This window comes from Cupressus sempervirens, chromosome 6 (genome assembly GCF_028749045.1).
Source record: "Cupressus sempervirens isolate cs-2001-9-10 chromosome 6, ASM2874904v1, whole genome shotgun sequence".
Classification (NCBI taxonomy): Eukaryota; Viridiplantae; Streptophyta; class Pinopsida; order Cupressales; family Cupressaceae; genus Cupressus; species Cupressus sempervirens.
Genome location: NC_143123.1, coordinates 492,644,180 through 492,667,947, shown reverse-complemented (window position 1 = coordinate 492,667,947; position 23,768 = coordinate 492,644,180).

Sequence of the window (23,768 nt, the reverse complement as noted above, 5' to 3'; positions counted from 1 at the left end):
TGTAACTCAACATTCATAGTATATGACTCGGTAGTCACTGAAACTTGATGTTGATTTGTAGCTTAATTTGCAGCATCTTCTTTAGTAGGCATACCTTCATAAGAGTACACAAATTATTTGTATTCTTCTAATCTTTCATAGGTTCAGCCTTATATACTTTTGCATATTCATCAAAATTTAGATTTGCACTTTCCACAACTTTTTTAGTGTTAGTATTTAAGCACTTATAAGCTTTAATTTTTGTGAAATATTCTATAAATATGCCTTCTTCACTTTTTGCATCTAGTCTACCATTCCTAATTCTTTAAGAATGTATCATTTGCTTTCAAATACCTTAAATTATTTTACATTGGGTGAGTATCCATGCCATAGTTCAAAAGGTGTTGTATGAGTATCTTTCTTGACTTGTACATGGTTCAAGGTATAGATAAATGTACTTATAGATTCTCTCTAGTATTTCAAAGCAACATTTTTCACCATCATGAGTGTTCTAGAATAGTCCATTATATATCAATTCCTTCTTTTAGCTATTCCATTTTGTGGAGGGGTTCTAGGGGCAGATTTCTATCTTTTGATTCCTCTATCATTATAGCACATCTCAAACTCATTTGATGTAAATTATCCTCCTCTATTAGATCTGAAACACTTTAGACTTTTACTTGTTTCCTTCTCAACTCTTGCTAAGTACCACTTAAACATTTGGAAAGAATCAGATTTATGCTCTAGAAACATAATTTTCATCATTCTAGAATAGTCATCAACAAGTAGTATAATGCACTTATCTCCTTTGTAGCTTTGTACTTCAATTGGTCCACACAAGTCAGTATGAACAATCTTTAGTATACCTTTAGAGGTATGAGTTTTACTCTTATAACCTGACTTTGTCATTTTTCCTAACTAACATTATTTGCACATTATATTATTAGGCTTCTTCAACTTAGGCAAACCTTTAACTTTTCTCATGTTACTAATACTGACCAAGTTATCAAAATTAACATGACTTAACCTTTTGTCATAGCCACACATCATCAAATTTTATAATTAGACAAGTAGCATCCTCTATATCAGGATAGAATAGATTACTCCTAGTTTAATCACCCTTTCCAATCAATTTCCCATCAGTGTCATATCTTAGCAATCTTGTTTTCAAACTCAACCTTACATCCCAAATTATTTAGTTGTAAAACACTCAAAATATTATGGTTAAGTCCTTCAACATAGTAAGCATTGTTACATAAAATCTTATCTATGAGTTTGATAGAACCCTTTTCTTTTATCAAACATGGTGTCTCATTACCAAATCTTACACTATTTCCATCATAACAATTCAAGGTAATGAACTTACTTTTATCTCCAGTTATGTGATGTGAACACCTACTATCAATGAACCATCTACCATTCTTATTCACACAAGTCACAAGTGTAGTTGCCTCATCTTCATCAAATTCATCCTTCATTGCAATATACACCACATCATCATCATGTTCATTACATTCTTTTTTTGTTTCCTCTTCAGAAATATAGCAAGACTTCTTGCCTTTATCTTTGTATGCTTGCTAACTTCATCTCTCCTACTTTTCTACTTGTCACCACCTCTATAGTTATTCTTCTCTAGACATCTAGCAGCAATATGACCAACCTCATTAGAATTGAAACAAATGATAGGTAATTTACCTTTGAACTTGCCTTTATGTTTGTGGAATCTTCTTGCTAGTAGTGCTTCCTCCTCATCTATATCACCGTCACTGGACACATACTATATCCTTTTCTTCTTTTTCTTCTCATTAGGTTCCTTCAATGACACCTTAGCTTTGAAAGAAGATTCAATATTCTCATATTTGTAATTATCAGAGTTAGATAGCTCAAAAATAGTGAGTCTACCTACTAGACCTTCAAGTAATAGATTATTCCCTGGTATACATCTCAGTTCTTGAATTGTAGAAAGTCTAATAGCTTATATAGGCAATAGTGTTCTCTAAACTTCTCTTAGTATAGTATCATCATCTATTTTTCCAGTGGCTCCTCTTATGTCATTAACAACTTCTCTTATCCTTATGACATATTGAGTAGTATTTTCACCTTCTTCCATTCTCATATCATCAAACTTACCTATGAGATTTTTAGCTTTGGCTCTTAGAACATTAGTATCTCCTCGATATATGGTGGTTAAGGCTTCCCACATTTTCTTTGCACTATCAAGACTTTTGATATCATCAAACTTAGCATAACTTAGGGTAGAGGCAATCTCCAGCATTGCTTGCTTATGTTCTTTCTTCTTTTTCATATCCTTGGCAGTTGGGGATCCAATAGGACCAACATGCTCAGTAGTAATGGTAGATTGTGCATGATCTCCTAGTCCTCCAAGGTGTAGCTTCATAAAACTTTTTCATGTAGGAAAGTTATCTCTATTAAGCATGGATACTTCTCTTTTTGACATCTTCATCTTTGTGCTTCTAGTACCTTGAAACTAGTCCTCTTAAGCACATGGCTCTTATACCAATTGTTGGACTACTTTAGAATAACTTAAAGGGGGGGTGAAATAGTTATCCAAGGTCTAGATGTATAAATAAAACTTTTCATATCTTAGTGAACCCATAAAACATTTATCATCATCCATGCATCCATTAGATTATGCAATCACTTAAATCTTGCAGGTTACTATTAAATCAATTTGCAAAAATGTAAACATGAAACATAATAGATTCACAACACACTTGACACAATGATTTACATGGAAACCTAATTTGGGAAAAACACTAGTAAGATGCTACTCTTTTTCACTCTTCTGAAGTGATGCCCTGTGAAAGGTCAACCTTGTTAAAGGTTACAATACAGACTATTAAATATGACCTTTTTAAAAGATTTCAATCACCATATTAGGAGTGAGCCTTGCTAGAGGCCTTTAGACCATTGACTTGGAATATCACTCAGTTAAAAGATTTACAAATGACTATTAGGTCAAGCTTAATCCAAAGGATTTACCCTAGACTGATACAATTATTAGAGAGTAACATAAAGGCTTGATATGACAATAACTTACAACTCCATTTGCAAATTAAAAATATGTATTTTAATCCTTTATTCTGCTTGGCCTCCACACATTTCAGCTCTAATAGGTTGTTCACCCTTCAAGTATTCATACCCTTAAGCCTTCTTGCTTAACATGCCAATGTAGGCTCTTCTCTTAGGTCACTTGATGAAGCAAAACCCTTCACTCCTTGTCTTCCTTAGGTTCTCACACATGACAACCCTTGCTTCTGACCAACCATTCCTATAAATAGGAAATTAAGATCTTTTTCCGCTCATTCTCCATCATCCAATTTAGGGTTAGGATAGATTAGGTAGGATAGAATGAATCTACCCCATATTTCATATCTCTTCTTGAAACTTCTCCCTCAATCCTCTTTGAATTCATCTCAAAATGGTTTACCTTGAATTCAGTGCTACCAACTCATCAATCTTATCTTCCACCTAGTTCACACAATCCAAAAAAAAACTTGTCAGCTCAAATTCATCAAATTCATGATCTTTTAAATAATATAGTCACTTGACATTAACTTGTTTCTAATGCTTGACACATACTACATTGCTCGACATCCTCTATAAAATCACTCGGCACAAACTAAAGTTTATTGGTGCTTAGCATCAACAAAACTTTAATCGACATCCACTATTTTTCCCAACATACACTAGAATAGACTTTTACTTGGTTCCAACTAATTTTCTTCTTGGCTTTCACAAACTTTGCTCAGCTCCTACTATCCACTCAATCAAGATTGGTAGACAAAATTTTTTTAACTTGTTCTTCTATACTTGCTTAGTGTAACCAGCCTTTGTAACCTTAAGTAGATTATCAATACATCATGTTATCATTGTCTTAACTAAATCTTATACTCCTTTACATAATCATAACTCAACCTTTCCTCTAGGTGCTATCTTCATCAATCAAATAAGTGATAGTACTTAAATCATATAAGTAATTGTCTTACTAGCAAATAGCAAGTTTGACATTAGTGACAAAACAATGATTGAAACATATTGAGCATACTTGTATCAATCTATTATTTTTAGTCTCTTTCTTCAACAATCTTATTTAATCTATTCTCAACACAAATAGGTTCATGTTAAAGACACTTGGAGAAAGCTCCACCTACCAATTTTGTAATTGTTTTGCCAAGTTTTGTCTAAATATAAAGAATGTTTTGTAAAGGGAAAATATAAATACCTTTGTATTTGATTCAAAATCAGTTTTTGACTTGTGTCCTCCCATCTAAAGTTTCTTGTAATCCTTTCTTATAAAAGAATTTCCAAGATGTGGAATGAGGGCCCGAATCCTGCATTTTCACTCTAAGAATACAATGAATATTGACTTCTTTTTTTTCATATTTTGAGTTATATTCTAATTCTTATATCATTATTGTATCTTTTTCAAGGAATATTAATGCAAAATGGGGAATTTTGAATGTTTGTGTCTCTGAATTCTATCTCTACTTTCATATGCTTGTTATTTTGAGATTGAATGAACAAAGTTCTTTCAATTTAATGTAGTTGGGATAGGTTGTATATCATTTCATTGTTGCTTTTAATTCAATGAATTAAGTAAATTCTTCTATGAATTGATAGGTTTTCAAGGCATATGTGAAAGATATCATAAGAATGCAATTTAGGGTTAACAACTAAAAAATTTAATTGCAAGCCAATTGAATAGGTCATGATTTTACTAGTATGACTCTGTATAGAAATGGATAAGGCACTAGTCATAAATTTATGAAGAAAATTGATATATTCATGTGGTTGCACAATACACATATAAATCAAAATCAATTATCTAATTTATGAAATAAAAAATTGAATTGTTGGTCATTTCCTTATTGTAATAGCTCTCACAGAGTCTATAGTTGATTGTTATAAGCCAAAGAGTTAGTTACAATTTTTAAGAAGATTGACAACAAATTTTTTCTATAAGGGATGAAATTTTTGAAAGGATATTAGTGAAAAAGCCAATTAATCCCTAGGTGCACCTACCTTGGCCCTGTAGAGCCTAATCTATAGAGAGTCCTTGTGCTCTATCATGTTGGTCCAAGATCTGAAATAAATTGTGATGAACATGGGAACTAGCTAATCCTTAGGCATTTATTGATTTTTTGCATCCTCATACTATTTTGGAACTTGTAGTTTTAAAACACCAATAGTTCCTTGTAACTTCACCTTTTTTAGTCAACTTATTCCAAAAAATGCATTTTGTCTGAATTACATTTTTATCCTTTGGTCTCAGTACTATCGTCCAAGTATTATTCTTCTCATTTTGTTAAATTTCTTCATTCATTGCCTTGATCTAATTTTCATTGTCTAGAGTATCCTTCATTGATTTAGGTTCAACTTCACAAAGTAACCATGTGATCTTTGAGTCTCTTTCTTATCATAACACTAGTTTCTACATCCCCAATAATTTCATTAGATTTATGTTGTCTTCTTACTTATTTGGCTAGCACACATGGTCTCCTTCTTTTTTCTTCAGTAGATTCATCTTGAGAAATAATCTCAAGCTCATTAATTATTTATCATGCAAGTTCTAGTTCTGCTTTTGCATGATTGGCATTGACTATCTAATGTTTGACATTGCCAGTTTGTGACTCGACATCTTCTTCTTATTGCTCGACACCCATTATCTTCTACTCGGCAACTTATTGTTGCACTACATCATTTCATGTCTATTGGGAAACTACATCTTGGTTTTCTTGTTTAGTATGAGTACAAGGATCATCATCATCGACATAGATGAATGTATTGCAATCTTCATGGTCTCCTTACATTCAACATCATTTTATTCTACAAATTCATCAACTTTCACTTTTTCACTTTCCACAACTTTGTTAGTGTTAGAGTTTAAACACTTGTAAGCTTTACTATTAGTGTAATATCCAAGGAATATGCCTTCTAATGAGCCTCTAAAAGTCCATTATTTTGATTACTTTTTATCTTTTTTTTAGTACTTATCTTCCAATAAGAAATATTTTAAGACTTTATGGCTTAAGAAAAAGAACTTATGTTTTATGAATATGCTATTCATATGATAAGATGTGGAGATTGAAGTATTGATTGATCAATTATGTTGTGTTTTCTTCAATCTATGGCCTTTTATGGTTCAATGAAGGATATTACATGTTGATAAGTATTTCCTCATCTATGTTATGTTTGGGTAGCTTTCTTCCTACAACCATAGGATTTACAAGAGTGATAATCTAAACATTATCTTTTCTAACATTGATGATGAAATAAATGCATGTATGTAGAATTTGTTGTCTTTAATGCTTTGCAGGTGTTTTTGTACATATTGAAGAAAACATTTTAGTGCTAAAGTCAAAGTCAGCTAGATGACTAATGAATCACTACAATAGTGGACCATGGTATGAATTTTGTTATGGCGGCACATGAAGATAGTTTCCTCAACCTGCTATATACCTAGGGAAGTTAAAATATAGTTAATAGCATTTATGTTATAAACTTTATGATTTGTAATTGATCCTCATTGATGGAGTGATCGTAGGAGAAGGAAGTTGTTAGAAGCTTTCCTTTAAATAAATTTTTTTGTAACCTTGAAAGGAGATTTTGAGATTTTCATCTTTTCCTTGTTTTGACCAGAAGGAAATAGAGAAGACTACATTGTTTAGTAGAGTAGAATCTTGTTTTCAAATGTAATTGCTTATTATGAGTGAATAGAATACAAAGTTCAAGTTTCCACCTTCAAACTTGATTGTTTTCTATTCACTCATTCAAGGGGCCCACTTGGTGAGTCAACTATTTTTTTAGAATAGATTTCCTTTCTTAGTGTTTTTTCCTTGCAAAGAAGACTTCTACTATTCCTGTAGCCACTGATAATAGAATCATTGAACTATTCATGTAGCATAGGTGTTTAAGTAGATTTATTGTTTGCAAAATTACTCCAAGCTTTAAGGAAAATTTTATTTTAGTTTCTAGCTTAGTTTCCTTCAACATTCCTTTCCTATTGTAGTTGTAATGACTTAAAGAGGAATCAGAGCACATTCTTTGCATCCACCCTCTCAAGCATACACTCCCAAGTTGACAAATAAAATTAATTCAGTATCTTATACTTAGGAAAATACATTATTCTATTTAGTCATGGAGTTAATGTAGAAGGATGTCCAATCCTTGGTTACTAAGGTATTTAGATGACTAGACACCTTCATCACTCTTTGCATCAAGTTTTCCATTCCTAATTTTCTTCCAAAGATTTTGAAATATTCTACATTAGGAACATATCCTCAGCATAGTTCAAAAGGTGTAGCATTTGTACCTTTCTTGACTTGTACTATGTTCAGGGTATAGACAACAATGCTAACAATTGAACTATCCAATACTTTTGTGATACATTCTTCTCCATCATTAATGTTCTTAAATAGTGCATTATTGATCTATTTCTCCTTTCAGCTATCCTATTCTGAGGAGGGGTCCTTGGTGTTGACATCTATCTTATAATTCCTCTATTATTGCAAAATGTATTGAACTCATTTGAAATGAATTCACCACCTTTTTTAGGTCTCAAATGCTTCAGACTCTTCCCTATTTCTTTTACAACTTTGGCTAGATAGAACTTAAATAACTAAAAAGTATTAGATTTAGTTTTAAGAAACATCACTGTCATTATCTTAGAATAGTCATAAACAAATGAAATGTAATACTTATATCCAAAATATCTTTGAACATCAATAGTTCCACATAGGTCAGTATGAACCAATTCCAAAATATCACTAGATGCATATGTTTTTCTCTTGAAACTAGACTTGGTCATTTTCACAATTTACACTATTTACACATAGCATTGTCAAGATTCTTTAGTTTAGGCAATCCTCTTTCTTTCTTGATTTTACTAATATTTATCAAATTGTCAAAATTCAAATGACATATACAAACATCTTCTTGTTGTGCAAACAAAAATGTTTGATTAGATAAATCTAGACAAAATAAGTTACCTCTTTTTTGATCACCACTTCCAATTATCTTACCATCAACATCATATATCTTAGCCTTTCTATGATGGAATTCAACTCTGTATACTAATTTATTCAGTTGTGAACCACTCAATAGATTATAGTTAAGTCCTTCCACCTAGTAAAAATTGTCACACCTAATTTTGTCAATTAGTTGAATAGTACCTTTAGCTTTCGCAACACATCGAATATCATTACCAAATTTAACACATCCACCTTTGTATAGTCCAATATCCTTAAAAATAGTAATTTATCACCACTCATATGATTAAATTAATCACTATAAATTATCCATTTGTCACTTTTGTTCACATATAAAATTAAAGTAGTTTTCTCATCTTCATCAAAATCTTCTTTCATAGAAACATAGAAAACTTCATTATCATTACTTTTAGATTCATTTTTAGTTACTTCTTCAGCAATAAAACAAGATCTCCTACCTTTGTCATCTTTGTTCTTCTTCTAATCTTGGTCATCTTTCCTTGATTTGTACTCTCTTTAATTTCTTCCACCTGTGTCTTCTTTTTTAGGACATCTAGTAGCAATATGACCAACCTTGTTGCATGAAAAATAAATAATAGGTAATTTACCTCTACCTCTTCCAAGTCATTTTGCAATAAGTTCTTGAAGTTCATCAAGCTTATCATCAAAACTGTCATTGTCACTCTTCAATTGTTTACCTTTTCTCTTGCTAAGAAGCAACCATGACTTAAAATAAGATTCAATAGTAGAAGGTCTATAGTTATCAAAATTAGACATCTCAAAAATAGTAAATCTACCAGTTACACCATCCAAAGTCAAATTTTTACCTAGGGTGCATCTCAACTATTGTATTGTAGAAACCCTAATGACATATATTGGAAGTAGAGTTCTTAATACCTTCCTTATCATTGTTTCATATTTGATCTCTCTATTTTCTCCTCGGATAGAATTGAAAACTTCCTTAACTCTTCTACAATATTGTCCTATGTTCTCACCTTCCATCATTCTCATTTCATCAAATTTTCCTCTTAAGCTCTTTGATTTAGCTCTCATGACATTGTCACCTCCTCCATATATGTCCTCAAATTTTCCCACATCTTCTTTGCACTATCACATTCTTTTGTATCTTCAAAATTGACATAGTTTATGGCTAAAGCAATCTCCAACATTGCTTGATTACATTCATGCTTTTAATTTAGCTGTTGGGGAGTTAGAGGAACAATAGTTATCTTCACATATTCATAGTCCACAAAGTTTATAGCAACATCACTAATATTGGATATATGCAGCCTCATTAATATTTTCCATGCAGGATAGTTCTCCTTGTTCAGATTTGGTACCTCTCTTTTGTGAATCATGATCTTTATCTTTTAGTACATTTAAAATTCTCTTTATAAGCATTGTACTCTGATATCAATTGGTATAATGTTTAGAATAACTAGCAGAGGGTGGGGGGATTATTTATTCAAGGTCCATAAGTACCACTTGAACAATAAAACATTAAACATTTACTATTTTGCTTATCCTTTTGTAGCTCACTCTCTACTGAATACTGATAAACAAAATTACTAGTAGGTTACTTTCCTAATATAATAGACTTAGATTAACACTATAAAATATTCAACACAAGTTTAACACTATGATTTAATGTGGAAAACCAATTTGGGAAAAACCACCAACAACATGTCACCACTTTTTTCCTCTATTGAAGTGAGCTCTATTAGGATCCAACCCTATTAAAGGTTACAATATACACTATTAAATGTAACCTGATTAGAGGATTTAATCACCCTCTTAACAGTGGCCTTGTCAGAGGAATTTGATCATTTCATTTAGAATGTCACCTTGCTAAATGATTCACATATACTTTTAAATCCTTCAAATGACTGTTAGGTCAACCTTTGATTAAAAGGATTTTTAATAAAAACTATTCACAATGATTAGAAAGAAAATAGTAGGTTTTGATCTGTGGGATTACAACTCACTTTGCATTTTCATAGCACTATTTAGTTCATGTGCCAATTCCCTAATAAGCCTTCCTTGTGAACTTTTTATGTGATTTTTTGGTCATTCCTTCAATAAATCATCCTTCTCTTCATATCATACTTAATTTTTCTTCTTAGATTCACTTATCTACTTTAGCAACTTTGTTCCCTCTTATTAGAAACATACATAGATTCCTTGCTAAGTTCTCATCATTGGATATCTCATTCATGCTCTTCTGATTCCTTTATTTTTTCATTCTGTAAAGTTCATCTTTTTACCTCCTTAAATAGTTAATTATAGTCTTTTTCCATTTTGATGATCACCATAGATATTAGGGTTTACAATCTGATTCATCAGGTTCATTGTATATGTCAATCTTATTTTCTAGAAATTTCTCATCCATCAAATTCAATCTTAGATATAATACCTAATCCTCTCCTTGAATTAAATTATCTAACTCATCAATTTTATCCTCAAAATAGTTTCCATATCACAAGAAATCAACTAAGTCAAGTACAAATCATGATTCCTCAAATAAATTAAAAATATTCTCACTTGACAATCACTAAGTTCTAACACTCAGTCATCACTGAATTTCTTAGTCACTATAGAGCTCAATATCAACACTATCACTTAGTCAATACTAATTCTCCATCAACACTATATTTTCTAATGTTGTACTGTGGCTCAGTTGGCACTAGCATCACTCATTATTCCTTTGTCTTTTACTCTATTGCCCAGTCAAGCTTTACATAAAAGATATATCTTAACTTGTACTGTAAAGACTTGAACATCAACATTATAGAAACAATCACTTTGTCTTATCAAAGTCTAACTAATCAAATGTCCATTGTAACTTCATTTTCATAACTCAACATGTCCTCTAGGTTCTTTTGTTATGACAAAAATCTCAAATCCTCTGTGTTTATCAAATAGATATGACATTTAGATTACATAGAAACATGTCTCATTAGTATATTTGACATCAATGACAAAACAACAATTATTACAATTGTAGTTTCCAATTATTAAAGGATTTAATCACCCTATTAGAAGTGGCCTTGTTAGAGGAATTTGGATCATGCCATTATAATGTCACTTTGATTATAGGATTTACAAAATGACTATTAGGTGAACCTTGATTAAATAATTTTTACTACCACAATGGTTAGAAAGTAAAAATTACTCTACAAATTTAGATCTTAGTTCACTCATTTGTCTGTTCATTGAATAACCTTCATTGACAACTCCATCACTAATCTTCTTGGCATCCCTTCAAGAAATCACACTTCACCAAAATCTTCACACTACTCCTCTACTGCTCTAGTGCTCTTCACAACTTCTCCTTAAGACTTCCAATCAACAATAAGCCACCTTTAGAAATCATCTCCATTGCCTCCTTAAATAGGTAATTGTGGTCTTTTTCCATTTAAACATCACCATAGATCATAGCATTAGGTCAGATTCATCGAATCCTTCCATCATTTTTTTCTTCTCCTTCTATAAACTTCTGATCAAATCCTTGCCTTTGATCACATAAAAAAATCTCTTAATGCATTAGATACTCCATCTCATTGATCCTTATCATCCACATGCTTTGAATAATCCAAAATATCAATTTTTTCCACCTCAAATTCAATTCATTCACAAACTTTAACTTTTTCTATCACACATCAGTCACTATATTCTTCTACTCGGTCATCACTATGTAGCTTGACATACACTATACTATCTCACTTGGCCATTACTATGTTTGGTCACTACCAAAACTCCTTTATACACTATACTATCTCACTTGGCCATTACTATCTTCTTAAGTTCCTTAATCTTCTTCTTTACTTGCTTTATTGATCGACCAGTATTGCTACTCGATCATGCTTAGAGTTTAGCTCAGCTCTTTTGGTCTATTTCATACATCAATTAACTTGGCTTCTTCACTTCATATGTTGATTAAATAACATGTTATCTATTAATCTCATTTATTTTTTGACATTATAGTGATAATTTACACTTAGTCATTATTTAGAAATGAATAGTGCAAGTCAAGTGTATAGTTCATGCTAAGTGATTAGAGCAAGCTGAACAATCAGTGTGAGCTGAGTGATCAAAGCATGCCAATTATAAGTTTCCACATAGTATATGTTGTGTAATATGATTAGTCAGTGCCGATTACTAGTATGTGTCAAGTCACCCCAATGTCGAGTAGTCTATACATGTCATGTAACAACCCACTAAGGAACCAAAAAGAAATTAACCTAAAGTTTCACTAATTTTTCCAAACATTTTTTTTTGAAAGATAATAACATCAACTAATAACATAGTGGAAGCAATAACTCACATACACATAACCATCATAAATAGATTACATCTCACTAATACATTAGGGGTCAATTTGTGACAGCAAGAAAAGGTAATGTGTTTTTGGCTTTTTTTGTTCATTTTTAGCCCGATGCCGTTGCAATTACGACGGAAGGCGTCACAATTGCGACACCAGTGGGATATAAGAGAAAAAAAAACTGAAAACCCTCATTTGAAAGAAATCGCGTGACATAGGGTTCTTTGGAAAGGAAAGGTGCATGGGAGATCACTTCAGCAGCATTGAGAGGGGCATTGAGGTGAACTCGAGGCATTGAGAGGGTCGGGCAGAGACCCGCATCGGCTAACTCGACACATTGAGAGGGGCAGAGACCCGCATCGGCTAACTCAACACATTGAGATTGTTTGACCAACTATATTGTATGGGGATCTTTGTGGTGAAAGGTCCAAGGGCAACATTCAGAGGAGGATGATGGCAAGATGCAAAACAAACAAACCCATTACTCCTTTGTTCTCCAATCATTATTATTATTATATATATGAAGTAGAAAATGGGAGGAGACACAACCATACCAGATGTAAATTATCTCTTGGCCACCAAAAATGTGGTGTTAGATACACAATTGGCAACCATTGACTATAGTCAATTTTATTATACCACAGATGCGCTATAATACCATAGACGCAGATGTACATTTGACCATCGCCAGCCATTTTGTGTTTTCAAAAACCGTTTGCATTGAACAACACAATCGTAGTAGTCTGATGTAAATGTGACCATTCCTAGTCATTTACTATTTTTAAAACAAATTATATTAACCTTACAATGGCCCAAAAATACGACTCCTGCATGTTTCTCTAGATAAGCCTCACAATAGCTGCAATTAAAATTGGTGAGAATTTTGTATTGTTGTTTGTTGCACAATTGGCAAGCATTAGATAGAACGAACTCTGTTGTACCATCGGACACAATATAATAATATAACCTAATGTACATGTGACCATTGCCAATCATCTTTTAGTTTGAAGACTGTTTGTATTGACAACATTCTAATGGCTTGAAAATAAGATAACTTTGTGTTTTTTCATAAAAGCCTTGCAAAATCTATCTGGGTCATTGCAAAACAAATAGAATGTTCGTAAATTTTGAATGATAAATGCATGTTTGTGACATGGCACCTGCAGAGTTTTAATATTACAGAATTCAAGTGAGCTTTCGTAAAAAATGAGAATAAAGAATAAATGTTCGAAGACTTGGCATCCATCAGATTGACTAGGGACCAAGCCTATTGTTTATAGGGCTCTTACTTGTAATTAGTACAAAACAACATTAAAGCTCCCCCTTTGGAATAAAAGCTTCGGTAGAGAGGCTTTTCTCATTGGATAGTGCTGAAACAATATTCAGCGATATCTAAAAACTCAATGATGAAATTGATTTGTCATAGTTCAATAGAGAGAGGCTGCTTTAAGGAACATGTTTCTAACATGTGCATTGGATACATTATGATTAAAGTCGATGCAGATGCAGTGTGAATTGTCTATAGAGACCAATATCTCTCACTAGATCCTTGAACTGTGGCCCAAATTGCAATTTCAACATACTTCCTAATTTCATTCACTTCTAATCCTCAATGTGAATCTGTTCAATGAAAAACATGTTCAAGCCATCAGTCAAAATTTCAATCTATTCTACTGCTAACTACTTTTCATCACACACTTACTATGGATTCTAAAGCCACTTTGTCAATCCTAAAAATGATCTATGGCATATTTTTCAAGAAAACACAATCCAAAGAAAATCATATCTTACAGGTTGGTGTTTTAATTCACAACGGCTCCTGGTAGTTATTTCATCCAAAATTTTAGCATCATCAACATTCTCATTCATGCCTTCCAATATATTTGTACCATCAAGATGCCGCTCCTATATATTTCAATGAAGAGAAACCAAAGTATAAGTACTTACGAGAGAATCCAATACTGGAGACAAAAACAAGAAAAGGAAGTAAAGGATTGTACTAATGTAAGATTTTGAGAGTTAAGACAATTACACTAAAATTAAAACTCTAGTGATGAGTAAGGGCTTCACTCTCTTCATATTTAGCTACATCTAATTCACTTAGGTACTGAAGCTCAAATAGCTTTGGAAGAATATACTGTCTGATTGAAATAAGAAAAAAGAAAGGAAGAGGGAAGATTATCCCTGCTATTGGTATCTTTGTAATACCGAAGCATAACAATAAGTAAAAAAATTGTAACAATGTAAATTTAGCAATAGTCTTGAATGGTACTGTTTCAAGAAATGAAGCATGTACATCCTCAAGTACTCTGCAAAGAAGTCATTTCAAATAGTTTAGTTTTTCATAACCATTTATTATGTTAAATGAAAAGCACATAAAATTTTAGATTTAAAAATTGATGAATTTTAATCTCATTTCAGGCAAACCTTTCATGAGTTAGCATGTTAAAACAAATAGTAAGAAGCCAAAGGAATGAACAAAACCAAAGAAAAATGAACTAAAGATGTTTAAGACTCACTTATATCTCTGTGATGGTGCAATGAATAATATAAGGAACCTCTCCCAAAATTGATTACCAGGTAAACTCTCTATTGCCATGTAAGCAAAATAGCCCCACAATACTGATGTAGGGATCTTTTTTATAACAGGCATGACACCAACATAGGCAACCACAAGAATGGACTGCATCAAATTGCTCATCCGTTGTTCTTTGAATCTAACTGGAAGTAATTCATCGACATGTTTTTCAGGATCAAAAGCATGCCCATTCATTTCAGTGTCCAAATTTTTGAGCTCCTTCAAGTCTTTTAACGACTGCAGAGCAAAAGAGGCAAACAAGAGGCCTTTCAGTAGACATGACAGGGTAAACAATTGTTCTATTAAGATATGGCATATATCTATGAATATAGATTACAGTAACATCAAGTTCCAGTTTAAACATCATAAGACATTATGGTCTTGACAACAATATGGTAATCTACATTTGACCAAAGAAAATTGCAAAATATCAACCTTTATGAGATAAATTCATTTTGGTAATTGTATTATGGTTCACTAGGCTCAAGCTATTTGCAATTTATCTTCCCATGTCCCGCAGATGGTCATGCATTCTCATTATAACTGTTAATGTTTTTCATGAATGCCCTTTCATTTCTTGAACAAGACACTTATTTTTAAGTGTTTCCATTGCATGCCGAGAGCTCCATGCTGATGCCTCCCATACTTCCATGGCAGTGTGCTTGGATTTGTCAACAAAAAGACATGTGAAATCCATGAAAATTTGTTGTTCCTCATAGTCCAATGCATCAAAGCTTATTTTATTTTGCCTAGCCTTGGGTGGTAAGATCTCACTCCCGAAGCCCATTATGGTAGGATGGTAGCAACAGATTTACGACTATATATTAAAAATTTGGGATACAAGTTGGTAAATTGTTACAAGTATCCCATTACATGAGATCAAGATTCAAGTTTAAACGTTCATATAATGAATAAAATTCAAAAATCCTTGCTCAATATTAATTAATTCAAGTATAAAAGTAATAATAGAACATTATTTTCATTGGAAATGAAAGGCCCTAAGTCCACAAAATGGCAAGTAATAAAAAGTACATTTGGTTGCATGTATCTTACACAGAAATGCAGTGGTATTATATATCTAGCATAGTTATGAAAGTATGGCCCTCATTGCCAAGGTCTATAGTATCTGCCATAGTAGTAAAAATCTTCTTAGTAAAAAAAAGACAAACCAAAAGATTCAGAAATTATCGAACTATCACGAATCAATCAAGAAAAAATCATATTTTCAACACACATAAAATAAAGATGAAAAAATTAACAAAACATGGTTTTATAGAATAGAGATACAAAAATAAAATAAAATGAAAGCTTATTCCATAAATTATGAGATACATTTTTTCTTATTTATGTTCATATTGTATTTGATTAAATTGTATTGCACAATGCATACTACACACTACATAAATGATAACTAATTGTTGATAGTTTTCAATTACAATTTCCTTTGTATGAAGTCAACCTAAAAACTAAGTACAAAGTTGCAAAATATTCTATGTTCCTTTAGAGTCTTGGGAAGGGTGGGACCTAGGATCTTGATTTGGGGATGGTGGTTAGCAAGGGTTGCTTTAGGGACAATCGTTGGCACAGGTTTAGGGATGGAGCACCTAAAAGGGTCAAGAGGCAATGTCCCTTATAGAGATTTGGGGTTAGTACCCTCAGCAAGATTGACAAGCAACATCCCTTTTGTAATACAAGCAACATCACACTACCATTTTTCATAGTGATAGGATGAAAATTGATTATAAATCAAAGTAGATACAATTTAGACATGTCCTTCACAATTACATAATCATGAACGTTGGCAATTAGTGATTAATCAAAAAATCACATTTTTTGGCTTCATCAACACATTCCTTGCAGCATCATATGAAGTTCCTTACATAGTTGGCAAATGTGGGCTTAGCAAAAACTTTGGTAAATTAAAAATTGCTTAAGTTTATTTAAAAAAAACTTTCTGTTATACATAACAATTTTTCTGCTATCCAAGATTTTACTTGATGTTGTTTCTAGAAGAGATTGTATATGTTTTTTGAATCACAATGTTTCAGATCTCACTCTATGATCTATCATCTAGATGTTAGAGAGCAAAAGGGATAGAAAAAAATATTTTTTACAAAATTAAATGATAAAATATATCCAATGAGTCCAAAAATGAGTAGAAAAGTGTTTTCTATCAAGGTTGACTCATTTGAATTTAATCGACAAGACTAAATCCAAAAATGCATCAATGCATTCCTTGCAGCATCATACAAAGTTCCTTGCATGGTTGGCATACTTAGGACTCAACCAAAATTAGGATTGTCTTTACAGTGATTATCTTTAAAAATCATCATCATGATTCATAAACTGCATTACAACATTTTAAATTTTCATCTTCCCTAGTCTACTCAAAACTTGGGGAGAGGTTCTAATCCTTGCACTCTATTGCAGCTCCTCACTTCACATTAAAGGTTGTATTTTTGGCACTAAGTTGGCCAAATAATATGTGACAACTAATCATGCTCTTTTCTCTTTCTCATTTAACTCAGTACCAAAAACATAATATAGAGCACTTCTGCTAATTTAGAAGCATTAGTAGTGATGGTAGTGAGTTGATTGGAATCCTTGTATTGAGTTAATATTGTCATTATTAAACTAAGTATGAAAATATGAACAATCACATTATATCTATCTCTTGGATTGGGTAGTATATCCCCAATCAAGATGGATTGAATGACAATCATATGGGATCGAGTTATGATCCTCTATATTCATATTAGAGGCTTTGATGTTGAAATTGGCTTAGCAAATAATCATGACGATGACCATAGGGTCTCTTGATAATTTTTTTGGTGACTAATCATAATCGATAACCTTTGGATTTGTTGGCTAATTAAGTTTATGCCTATGTGTCTCCTCAAGGAGACATGTAGTTGAACAGTTACAACTGCCCCTCATATGCCTCTTGATTGCACTAAATAAGATGATCGATCACAAGAGATGGATTATCAAGATTCATAAATGATTCTATCTCTTTAGATTGGGAATTCTAATAAGTGATCTAATTATATATTCAGACCTGGCAAACATTTTTCAATATTGAATTAATTCATATCCATTCTATACTGATTATCACCTAGAGAGATCCATTACATTTACAAAGATCCTTCATTATTTAACATGGTATCAGAGCCAGGTTAATAAAGGTATCACTTTAAGAGAGGAAGGTTGCCAGCTATGAAATCAATACCATATGCCTTTGCAATTTTGTGCACAAGATGGTGAGAGATTTCAAGTCACCTCATTTTTGTCCTCTTTAATGTCTGCAACAAAAGAGTATCTATAAATTTGTATGATGTTCTGCACAGATTTAGTTTCGATAACACTCGTTGAGTAGCATTTGGCCATGAAAGAGAAGAGGAAAAAATCAAAAAATCAGTGTTTAGGTTGCTATGTTTGTTGGCATGTTTTGGCATGAGGGAGCAAGTACCAAAGTGTTGGGCCTATCATTCTCGCAGAGGGTGCTCCTGAGCTTCCCATTTCTACAAATGGTGTAACACTTGTTTAATTGCATCTTTAGTTTGGCATGCAGATGAGCATGTGTAATATTTTTCTTGTAGATCTATTTATTTTACTTGTAGGGAGACAAAAGGAAATATGGTTTAAAGTATTTTTTCAGAGCTCATTTTCAAATTGTTTGAAAGATCACTCAAGTCATTCTTTAAATGTATGGATTTGTGGTTTTTTCTGTCAATGCAAATCATGTTGTTGTTTGTAGGCTTAATTCTTTTTGATTACTATCTATGGAATTTTTTCATCTTCTTCACAGGGGCAGGAAAAGTCGTACAAAAAGTTTCAAGCAGTCAACGTAGTTTCTTTTATTGCTCAACTCATTAACAATATACCCAAAAAATGCATCATTTATCCATCTGTATATTTTTACTATTTTTCTTAAGTTGACAATGCTTCCTTTTGAATCTATTTATGTTAAAGTAGGATGTATCATCATTGACTGTAGCAGAAAAACCAGTTACACGGATGAAAACTTGCATTGTTGCACTTACAACTGACATTTGACACTTGGAGTTGATATGCACGTTTCTTTGAGGTGGGTGATAACAAAGAGCTCATCAATTTTCACTGTGTTATCTTCTGGCTACAAGTCTACACCATTCTTCACTATTTTTTATTTATACCTAATACAATTTTATTTTTCAAAATGTTTATCATTGCCATAGTTTTTGACAGTTGGTTTCTTTGTATTAACGCCTATAAGGAGCCATTGGATATTGGAGGATAAAGGTTATAAATCTTAGGTAGTTTATCTGTGAGATTTCTTTTGGATTTGGCTGTGTTACATGAAATGTTGAAGTAAGATGCATATCAAATATATACTTGTGGCTTTTTTGTTATGTCCAACTCAGACATGGGCATTTTTGCCTGTGGTTACGATTCTGTGCATGATGAGCTTGACTTGATTTTTCATGCTTGGCAATGGGAATTTTTGTATGTGCCTCATAGCCTCAATTTATATTTGGTTTAGGATTTTGACAAGAGAATTGTGCAGAATATTACAACTTTTGAGTCTATTATACTTGGCCTCGCTAAGGCTGATAAGCTTATGAGATCTAGGCCCTAGTGCCCCAAACTTCGGGTCCAAGATTCTAAATCATTTTCCAAATAGTAATACTAATTAGGGTTTTTTTGATGGATTTTTTGTAAAATATTTCAACAGCAACACGTAGAAATTTTCAGGTGGCTGGAGACGAGCAATTAATCGATTCTTGTTTTATTGCATGTTTTCTCTCCTGCTAGTTGGGATTTGTTTCTCAATAGATAATATTAGTGTTTTTCAATTCATATTTGATATTAATCTTCATATTTATTCATATATCAATTTATCACAGTCTTTTTTAAGTTGTTGCTTGAATTCCTATTTATTTGTTCGTAAGTTGCCTTTGCCTTTCAATTATGTAACACTTTTTCTACCTTTTCATCTAGTTATAATAAACTGGAATGTCTCCTATGGAATTTATATTCAAGACTCAATCAAAGAACACATTAAAATAATTTTCATGCCACTGACATGACATATAAGTGACCTAAAACTAATTATAATTTAAAACAAGAATCTGTGGTTGCCCTTCTCTTTTACGTACTCTCTGAGTTTTCCATTATTAATAGTCATATTAAGTTCCTTGGGATCCTAGCAGGGTATCTTCAAAAATGACCTATATTTTCACAACGATATGCTAGCTAACTTATTCAATTATAAGTTCTAAGGAGAACGGGAGAAGAATATATAATCCAACAAGTAAAGCTTAAAGGAAACTAAAAAATTTGGCAAAAGTAAAATAAAAAAATCATTTGAGTTCATCCAATTTCTAGATTTCTTGGGAATTTGGTAGAAGCTCCTCTATTGTCTTGAGTATTTCATGCCAAATTATGGGCTCTCTTGTTAAATGAGCATACACAGTTTAAATGGTATACTCTTACAAACTATTAGCTCTTTTGTTGCTCGCTTAGCTAATTTCCCTACAGCTACGAGCAAAAATTAACAATAAATATTTGACATATTATCAATGTTGATCTTCTTAAGTTGGGCACTGATTTCAACCCATTATGATTGATTTGTACAGATTCTTATAACCAGTTCCATATATTTAATTACATTTAGACACTATCTTTTAATGCTTTATTTTAGTGTGCTACATATTCTATTTCATATTTGTGATATATGATGAAAGTATTATAACATATGGAGGAACAGTCCATGAGTGGCGTGGCCAATTGAAATGGTTTTAGTTTCAATTTTACACCATTTGATACAAATAATCAATTTACCAATCGACCCCTAGGTTCATTCCATTTGCAGTAAAATCTTCATTACATAGAAAATGTTCACAAAATCTATGTCAATGCTCACACATCTTCTTGGATTTACGCAAATCTATGTCAATCCTCACACATTTTCTTGGACTTACGCAGGAACTATGCTGCCCTATAGCTCTTGTTAAATATGTTATCAACTTGACTTTTCTATTAAAGGCTCTCATGCTGAATTGAAAGCCAGGTAAAGAAAAAGATATTATACACTATTTTGTTGGTACCTTGTGCAACACAACAAACTTGTTCTTACTATAAGAAATTTTTCTTTTCTTTTGTTTCATTGCAGATCTTCTGCTTGCACGGAGGTCTCTCCCCATCACTGGACACACTTGATAACATTTGAGCTTTGGATCGCATACAGGAAGTGCGTCTATACACATAAGTATAAACTTCTTCCTTTCCTGCAACACATATAATAGCAATTTTCAGTGCTTGCAAGGTATATACTTATGAATAAATATTACATCTTGATTTAAATGTATGAAAAAAAATTTCATTCCTTTTAAGCTTCATTCATCTCGAGGTGCAATTCACAAACTCAAGAATAGTGGCTTTTGTTCTTCAGGATACCTTTAGGGGAAGAGTATGTGAATGCCTCCTCGTGTCTAGAGTCCAGTTTAGAGGAGATGGCTATTTACACTGCTAAGGTTTGTTGAATCTAATTATGAATAACATTGCTTGCTATTGTTGAATCTAATCTAATGTATATTTTAACTAGACTTGTAGCTTATATGTTTTGAAATTTTTGTTAGGCCTTGTAGTTTGTATAATTTGATTGTTGGAGAGCTTCTACAGCTAAGCAAGAAGGCCTTCCTAAAATTATATGACAACCACTCAAAGGTACAATGTCACACAGTACAACATCATTATATGATCCAATGGTGAAGGGAACATAAGCTTGCCTTAGCAGTTGAAATCAAACGTGATATAGGTTAGTAAGGTTCTACTATCTTATTTATTAGCATGCATATTTCCTGTCTTATCAATAGTCTATAGGAGGTTTGAAAAATGTATTGCATCCCAGAATACCATAAATAGGTAAATAAAAATATAGCTTATTCAAAAATTGCACACAAGCATCTACTAGGGCAATGCAAGCACCACGAATAAAGAGACTTCCACCACAAAATCAGGAAGACATTGTCAACGCGATATATTTATAACTAAGGGAGCCATAATTGATGCTACCGTTAAATCCTAAATGCTATATATTCCAGTCGCTACCAACTTGCCATAAGACAATTACTGCCATATATCATATAGTCTTACAACAATGATAGAGAAATAGACCTTAACCAAATTTATTTGTAGAAGTTATGCAGCCAACAAGTATAGATGGGCTAAAAGCTCATGGAGTTTTAAACTTAGGACACATAAAAATTAGAATCAAGCTAAACAAAAAATGATAGCTGACAAACGTCAAACTTAAAGTATGGTTGCTTCAAATCTACTCTTTGATTTGAATAAATTTAGTCCATGGCACCATCTTACTTTAATAATTTAATTCTATGACTGCTAGGATTTGTGACAACTCTTGTAGAGATAAAATTGAGACATCGATCTTCAGGTGAGGTTGATACAGAATTATTTATTGCCTCGTACAATAAGAAAACTAAGTTGACTCTCAATCAATCACTGCACTCACTTCATGTATTTTCATCTTTCCTTCACTTCCTGACAACAAACACAAGCCTATAGTGTAGTAAAAATTTCCCAGTTGTGGATAATACAAGTTTGCACATGATTTTTATTCGATTGCAAAATACAAAAAACATCACTGTTCAAACCAAGCATCACCATTTCTTTGTCCATACAAAATAAATATGAAGAAAATAAATCAGGTTTTATATGCCTAGAAAATAAGGAAACAAGAAAGGTAGGAAAACAAAAGGAAAGAGTCCATAACCTGAATAAAACTAAACAGAATAAGGACAAGAAGGCTGGCAAAGAGAACTAGGCCTAAGAAACTGAAATCTTTTCCCTTTTTGGAGGCCCAGAATGTGTAGCCAGTAAGCGCGAAGACAATAGTTGCTGTTAGCATCAAAGCTTCAAGAACAATATGGTTTAGATATGGGAAGACCCAGGTATGTAATTGCATTGTATTAGATATGGTTTACGTTTTTGTCAAGATTCTATTACTACAAAAATGTTGTGCAGTCTGTAACTTCTAATTGTATGGTGTTTTAACATAATTTTTGTTTTAATTTGATTTAGTTAGATTGATAAATGTCTACACAGTTACTGCTAGAAGCTCTTTCAATTTTCACCTGATGGAATGTAGAAATCTCATGTCTTCAAACGTTTCATAGAATATGTATATGAATTTTGCTCACTTTCTTTTATTGCAGGTCAATTATTCAACTAATTTTTTGGGATCAACATTTGAACTTCCATTTTCAGAGGTTAGAAAGTTAGGCTTAGAAACTCAAGTTATGTTGAACCATGCCTGGACATCAATGTCTGGTTCAAATAATGGTAAATCTACACAGGAATCTCAATCTAAGAGAAGCTCTAAGGTATTATTTTGGTCAATAAATAAGTTTTTCTCTTGAATTGTGTTCATCGTTGAGGTTTTACTGAGATTTGAAATGATCTATTGTTTTAAGTTCTTTCTATCAAGCTTTTGAGTTTTCTCTCCAATTCATGCCTTTTTGGATTTTGGATTTTTTGGACTTTGGTTATGGTAGTTTTTATAACCTTGTGAGTAAAGGAAAAAATAATTGGTTCTAGTTTTTAGGATTGTAACAAGTCCAAGGAGGTCTACATTCCTCATTAATAGACTAATAGTTTATGTTAAATCTATTTATGCTAAAAACAAAAGGCTTCTAGGCACATCAATGTTACCTACACTACATAGTATACTGATTGTTCCTACTTCAAAATATTTTATCATGATCTTTGAAGAAATTTAACAAGCTTAGATTATTTTTGTCAGTGAAGAAACACAACCCACTCAAATTCTTTCCACCAAATCTTAAGACATTGATAGCTTGATCCAATTTATCTTTAC